Genomic DNA, 7,563 nt, shown 5'->3' on the forward strand with positions numbered 1-7,563 from the left:
TTATGACTTGTGGCGTAGTGGGTCGTTGTTAGTGTACTTGTATTAGTAGCCGCAAGAGAGTTTGTAACGGCACTAGAAATGCCGCTTTTCCAGCTTTCGCTGTGACTGTGCTGCGCTTTCTACGCAGGCCTGGCCCTTTTTTTTCTTTTTTTGCTTCCGGTTATCCCCAGTGGTTGGTGCAGGTGCCTTTTTGAGCTTTTTCAAAAAGCGGACTTCCCGCGGCTGATAACAGACTGGAAGGAAACCATGAGTTTTCAAGCCGTGACACCTGCATACACAAACATGCTCGAAAATCTGCAAAGAGAACTTTCTCATTGCCGAACCCATGCGTGGTTTTGGCATGTAAACCGCGAAAAATTGTAACATAATTTAAAATGTAGTATAGCGTAATTATACTGGGAGTGCTAATTTGCGACACACTGTGATTGAACTTGTAATTCCGTATGGGATCTATTTTCCGAAAATGACGCGGTTCTGTCTTCCTATTTTGTAGTCTCAGCATAGGGCATTCTTGCTGTAGAAAGCTTTCTGCTGACTAGTTGTGAACCTCCCATTGGTGGTAGATGTGGGCACAGACCGTCTTCAGGATATCCTACTAGGATGTCGGGAACCACAAGACCAGGTGAACTGGAATTTTCCCTTCGCACATATGCAACGCGTACCACTACACCTGGTCATGTTTCATGGCCAATAGCCGTTAATTATTAAGAAATTCATTTTAGACTTCTTTTTGTACGAGGTTCACACGCTTCACGTAATTTCTCCAAGCACTTGATAGCGCATCTTTTTGTTGCAGCACATGCCTCCAGGCACTTGAGTTCTAGCGTCCTAGTGAGTTAGTAGCGCTGCTGACATTCATGCTTTTTTAGTACACAGACACTTCTTTTCACGTCTTCGTTCTCACTGCACAGCTCATTAGTCATTATCGTAATGACAGAACGTTGGTATGCGTTGAACAATATTTTCAGGAGCGTATTTTTTTCTCGATGTGCTCAGGCTCATCCTAAAAACTGTTATGAGCGGTGAATTCGAAAGCTTGCAATAACAATATTGTGCTCGACTTCGTTGACTCTACTAATGTAAATAGCCTTATTTATCGGAGATTTGTTTTCCCACGATATACAAAACCACTTGTATAACTCAATCTTTGTAAGTTTTTTTTTCCTCTAGATTAAAGATATGCTGCTTTGAAGGCAGCATATAGGATAACTGCTTTTGAGGGTGGCCCAGCTAACTCTAGCCAGGATTTAGAAATATGCCGATTCACCTTATGACGACGCGACCTGATGCCTATCATTCACTCTTGCATGGAGTAAGTCTCACCATTTTTGGTGTTCCGCTTAATTGCTTCATTGGGCAAGAACCAACTTTTGAAGCAACGAAGCTGGGCTAAAAATTCCAATGAGAGTGTTGTAGATCAGTTTGCAAAACGTCTGATTAGGCAGTTTCTAATTCGCTACGGATTTAGTATTAGTGTTTTTGTGCTAACTACAGACACAAAGATATATCGCCTGACATGCCCGCCTATTTCCAGTGCTACCTAACGTTCCGCGCACAAACCATATGTTTCTCTCGTGGAAAGTGACGCAGCAGTTATTTCATGTGCCACCGCAACCAACACGTGCGTCCTCGCACAGCCCCTGGCATTGTCGCTGCCCTGTTAAGCGGCAGCACTACTGGCCAAATGTTCACTCGTAATGTTAGGGAGCACTGAAACCGCGGCGTACATAGGCGCGCGAGAGGGCATGCGGTGTGCTATTTTTTTTTATTTCGTGGGCATCTGTAGTAAGTATTTTTGTCAAGAGATAGAAAGTCCGAAGCTATCTAATTGGACCTTTTGCAAAACAATATACAACATTGTAATTGGAATTTTTCGCCCAGCTTCATTGCTCCAAATGTTAGATAATTAATCTTGCGCAATTAAGCTATTAAAGGGACACTCTAACACTTTTCGAGACCGCATTGCTTTACATTTTTTTACTTTCGGGTTGCGTAGACTGAAGGCTGAAGAGATTAGTGCAGCAAGAATGTTAGTGATAGGGGCACGCAGTCCGAAGTTCTTCAGCCTAGAACACTCAAAATACAATAAAATGGAGACCTACCCTCAACTCGATTTTCGCGGGGTCACCAGACCACGTTTCACTCGCGCTGTGACGTTTGATGGCGCCCCAATGTAATTAACCGAAAGATACTACGTACCGGAAGCTTTTGTCTGTTCTTTCCAGCGTAATGATGGCGCCGTTGCGATAGTAATACACAATGTGGTTTATTAAGAGTGAACTGCACGTGCGAAACGACGCAGATCGCGAACGCCTCTATCGTGTTTTGTAGTTTTAGTCATCTTTCTTGTAGCGACGGCGTCTATATCAACGCTCTTACATTTTTTCCCCTTTATTTTTTTCAAACAACGGCGCCTGGAGCGTCCCCAGCGCGTTTCCTCCAGCGCCGTGGCGTTCGGCGCATTCCTTGCCGGGCGCTGCAGTTTTAAAGCTGAAAAAGTGTTAGATCGTTCGTCTAGTTGGTGTTCAGTGAATAAAGCATGCTAAACAACTAAACCCAATAATAGCCCCTTTTGTGATTCAACGCCGTTATTACTTCTAACATTACATTTATCCAATCATAAGCCAGCGCTCATCTTCGTCATTTCAGCCCGTAATAGTTCTGGCGAGCGCCACTACACGTTGATGCGGTCGGCAGCGATGTAGGCGCTTCAAAAAAAAAAAAGTGTTGGAGGGCCCCTTTAAAGAGAATACACAGAAGGCGTGACTTACTCCATGCGATAGACGTCATGAAAAATTGCTGCCATCTGTCGGAGGTTTGGCGAAGCTACCGATTCGGCGCCGTGTTTGAGGCTTGTGTCCTAATCGTGTGGCTGTCGCTGCTCTAGCTTCTTGCTTGTATCTGCTTTGATATAGTAAGCAATCGGGGCATAAAAACGTCAGACGAGTGTGTAAGGGCTTGTACACGTTACCGGCATTTCCTAGTTATTTCGTGACAGTTATTACGTGTAAAGAACTGCCTCACAGCGAGAAGAAGGTACAAGTTTGTCACTGAAGGAAAAAAGATGGCTTTTTAAGGGCTCGTTTGTCTTTGTTAGACACAATAATAATGAGAACTCGCAGACAATAATGTCAAGGAAAGTATAGGAGATGTCATTTGTAATAATTGGGATATAATTGTGAAGAAAGTAAAGTGGACGAAAAGATAACTTGCCGCCGGCAGGGACCGAACCTGCGACCTTCGAATAACGCGTCCTATGCTCTACCACTGAGTTACGGCGGCTGTCATCCCCCCGTCCACTCTATAGGGTATATGTGTGCGTTTACACGCACACATATACCCTATAGAGTGGATGGGGGCTGTCACATACCGCATCTATTAAGAACGTAAACGCGTTGTTAGTCGTAAGCAGTAGCCGGAGAAACGGAACGATCTGCCTCTCGTCGTCGGCCGCGAGGAAATATAATAACATGGAGGTTAGTTTCCGGGAAACCTTTTTTCAGCACCCCGATTTCCTTAATACGAGCAACACTGCACACGAAAATATGTCGGCATTGTCGTTCCTATCAGCCGCCACACGCCGATACGTACGCTCCGTCTGTGCTCATGCCGAGCGAGCTTGGCCCCCAATATGGCGGAATTGCGCACGGCGGCCGCTGGACAGCAGCACATTTTGCATAAGGCCTATAGTCAGCAACATGCATTTGGAGGCGTCGGAATGGAGATCGTCGGCATATTTTTAAACTGTGGCTAGAGTTACCTGGGGCACCCGGCATATGAAGGGAAGTTTGCTTGGACATATTCGTCTAAAAAGACAATACTTTTCTCATTACGCCTGCGAGGCTTTCGTGTCCACCGGGACCAAGTTCTAGAGTATGGTGAAGTAACCAGAAGTTTAATTAGCGACAGACAGATGATCTAAAATGTTGTCTACATAGGTTTGTTGCAACAACCTTCACAAATGCAACCTGGTCATTCCCGCTCGGACAGGTGTCTCCCGCAGCTGTTTTCTCAATTCCACGCGTTAACTGAGTAAGCTGGTCATTGCTGCTGTAGAAGTAAATACTGCTGCACAAAAGGCGCAAGGTCTCTTTACGTATAGCCCGGGCTCTACGCAGCGCTTTAACAAGTATTCGTAATCGCTTCTTGTAAGTGGGAGGCTATGAACAGCTTTATTTCGAACTACGAAGCCAAACATTTCACCACCTAAATGTTGAATATTCGTTTATTCATTGTACCTCGGGATACTGGATGAAAGTACCCAGGAAGATAACTAAATTTACCACTTTAGTAGAAGAGCCAGAGGCAGCTATACCGGGTGTTTCAAGATGTGTGCCCAAAATCCTCAAAAATCAGGAAAATGCGATATTTGCTCGCTGCCTTTAGAATTGCTTTTTCTGTAGCAGCACAAGTCTTAAGATCATTGAATACATCATTTGGTACAGTAATTAAGAAAGTTAAATTAACTTTTAATTATTTGCGGTAGGCGGTCATGTCATATGGGAGAATCGAAGTTCATCATGCGAAGACCCATCGCAGCTTTGAGATATAGAAAAAGCGACCTCTAGTAAATATTGTGGCGTAATGAAATTCAACCAAATTCAACGACGAAACCGAAGCACCGATAAGCGCAACAAGCCGACGACCAGAATGACATCACTCTACAAGACAACGATTACAAGGTGTAGTTCTTCCGCTTTCGTTAACGTGTGTGCGCCAGGCGTGCTCTAATGGCAAGCACAACCCGCACACCCACAAAATGAAGTCGGTTGGCAATTAGTATGACGACGCTCACTCATTCTGAACGTCATAGACGAATATGGCAGTTGCGCTCTTCCGCGTTTCGGTTTCGGTTTCGCCGCGTAATTTGGTTGAATTTTATTACCTGGCCATTATTACTAGAGGCCACTGTTTCGAAACCTAAACCCTGCAATGGGTTCTTCGCATGAAGGACTTGAATTCTCCCATTTGACATAACCGCCTAACTCTACTAATTAAATGTCTTTAGCCATATTGAAATGCCTGCGGCTGCAGAAGAAGTAATTGTGAAGGCATCGAACAACTATCGCATTTCGCTTATTTTTGAGGATTCTGGACACATTTCATGAAACACCCTGTATAGAATACATCTGAGCCTTAAAAGGACACTAAAGGCAAATAACAATTTATGTCAGAATGAAAGCTCAGTGTATGACAACGTCTAAAACGGCAGTATCATCAACAGCAGTGCCCTACTTACCGAGAAATTAAGCTAAATGTATCACACGATGAGCGCCACGAGTAGGACATTTTGGAAGTGATACCGATGACGTGGGAGAGTCTGAATACAATTAATCACTAGTAATCAAACTAGCTGCAATAAAACAAGAACCTTCCGTCCATCATGGGACGTAATAAAATGCTGCTTGCTCGTTTCTGTTTGATTCATGGAAAAAATAACCTCTTTGGCGTTGCCATGGGGAATGGCGCGCGTGGTGGTTGTGAACTAGTCAAGCTGTCTAACACAGCCTTTTTTCACAGTCCTTTCTTTCTGTGCGACAGAATGGAAAATAAACTTTGACTTTGACTTTGGTTCAAAAGTTCCGTTTTCGCCGAACTGCGCTTCGCCCGGCGCCCTGCTTCACACACGCGGTCACGTCTCAGTGGTAGTTTAGGTATCGCGTACTGCCACGTGTGTTTTGCACGCTCGTGAAAGTCGCTCTAACAGAAAGTTCGACAAAATACGGCATGCATGTGATGTTGCCAGATGCCCGAATGGTGCACGCCGCCAGTGCACGCAGCCGCGCAGTAAAGGTGCGCAACATTGGGCACGGCAACAGTGACGTGCGAGATACCGCTTTCAAGCGGGTGATTTGAAGTGCGCTAACGCGATACCGACCACTAAAACGTGATTTTATTTCAAAATAAGCACTTACGTGGCATAAAGGTAGCACTACGAGGTTTCTGTACTGCTATTTCAACAATCAACGTCAACTTAATATTTGCCTTTAGTGTCCCTTTATTGCCATAAGGTTGCAATGCCCGGTTGTCCTCTGAGAGCATGATACCAACCTCTCTAGATGGTAACAGGGGTGACAATGATGACAGTGTCACAAATGGCGAGTATATAAAATGTACAACCCATGGTCGATCAACTGACATTTTGAATTGATAATTTCTGTAGTATACGGCTTCCGTTCCTCGCGTACTGAATACGATGACCCCACAGGGACGTCTGCTTCTGCAGGCGTTTTGTAAGTAGCGCCCGCAGAGACCCGAGCTGCCCACGGCTAGCCATGCGTGACTGAGCCGTGTACGGGGAAAGGAAACGAGGCTGTTGGGGTGGAGCAGAGGCAAAACGCTCGTTTGACCCGTGCTTCACGCAGACTCTGAGCTGACTCACCCAGGGTTATTCAGCAGTCGCATTTTCCTGCCCCAATTTTTCTGCTTTTTTTTCTACAGCTTTCGTAGTGCTGTTGTCGTCCTATAAATTTTGTTTACTTCCGTTTTTCCTGGCAGGCAGGGTTAACCCTCTCGAAATGACCTCTCTTGGGCAGGACTACAGGTTTATAGTGACAACGTATGTAGGCCGTTGCTAACGTCTTATACGTTCCTTGGTTGGACTCCTTGGTGATTGGCCAGCAGCTGTCGAATATTTATTGTTTTTCATAGTACCAAGAACCCCCTTTCCCGAGTTGATCGGACCCATAAATGGAGTTGCACAGAAGAAACAAAAAGGTCTTAACAGCGAAGCTTTTTAAGCTCGGAGACACTCCGTCGGCCACGTACAAAAATTGTCATCATGCGCCGGCACGCGTTGTCCTCGTCCTCTTCTTCGTCTTCTATTCGCTACCAGAACACCTGCACCGATTTGTCCGCCGTGGGATGCAATACCTCTGATGTGCAAGAGAACGAGTACAGATTGGCAGAAAGGAAGAGACAGAAAGAAAGAGAGAAAGAAAAAAAGGAAAGGATAGGAAGACAAAGAAATAAATAGAGAGAAAAAGAGATAGAAACAGACATAAAAAAGAGATAAAAAAAAGACAGAGAGCAAGACAGAAAGAGAAAGAAAGAAATAGAGACAAGAAAGAAGTGGAAGATAAAGAGAAGCATGGAAGGCCGCCAAGCTCCGCTCTTACTTCCGGCTTGGTACCACAATTGCCAAGCTGCCTTAATTTTTTTAAATATTTTTTTGACAATAGAAAGGGCCTACACGGGTTTTTTTTTCTTGTAACGTCTCTGACATAAACCAACACAGATATGTCACCTTTTCCAATAGCAAAATTAAGAAATCCAAGAATATATTGGGAGCAATTACAACGTCCCCCCCCCCTCAGAAAAATAAAGAGAACTCGGGGGATTTTCTAATAGATGTCGAAAGCAAGGAACAAAGCAACGAGATAAGATCGGAGCACGCGAAATTTGCGCAATTGCTCACTGATCTGGCCGCGAGATTTCGTATTAGACAGAGGCATGGCTGGATGTTACTAGGCGAAAGGTCGACGGTTTTATTTGTAGCAGCGGCAACGAGGTTGCGACAGTGATGAAATTAAAATCAGCGTGTGCTTCATGATTTCAATAAGT

The sequence above is a fragment of the Rhipicephalus sanguineus genome, chromosome 1, assembly GCF_013339695.2.
Source record: "Rhipicephalus sanguineus isolate Rsan-2018 chromosome 1, BIME_Rsan_1.4, whole genome shotgun sequence".
NCBI lineage: Eukaryota > Metazoa > Arthropoda > Arachnida > Ixodida > Ixodidae > Rhipicephalus > Rhipicephalus sanguineus.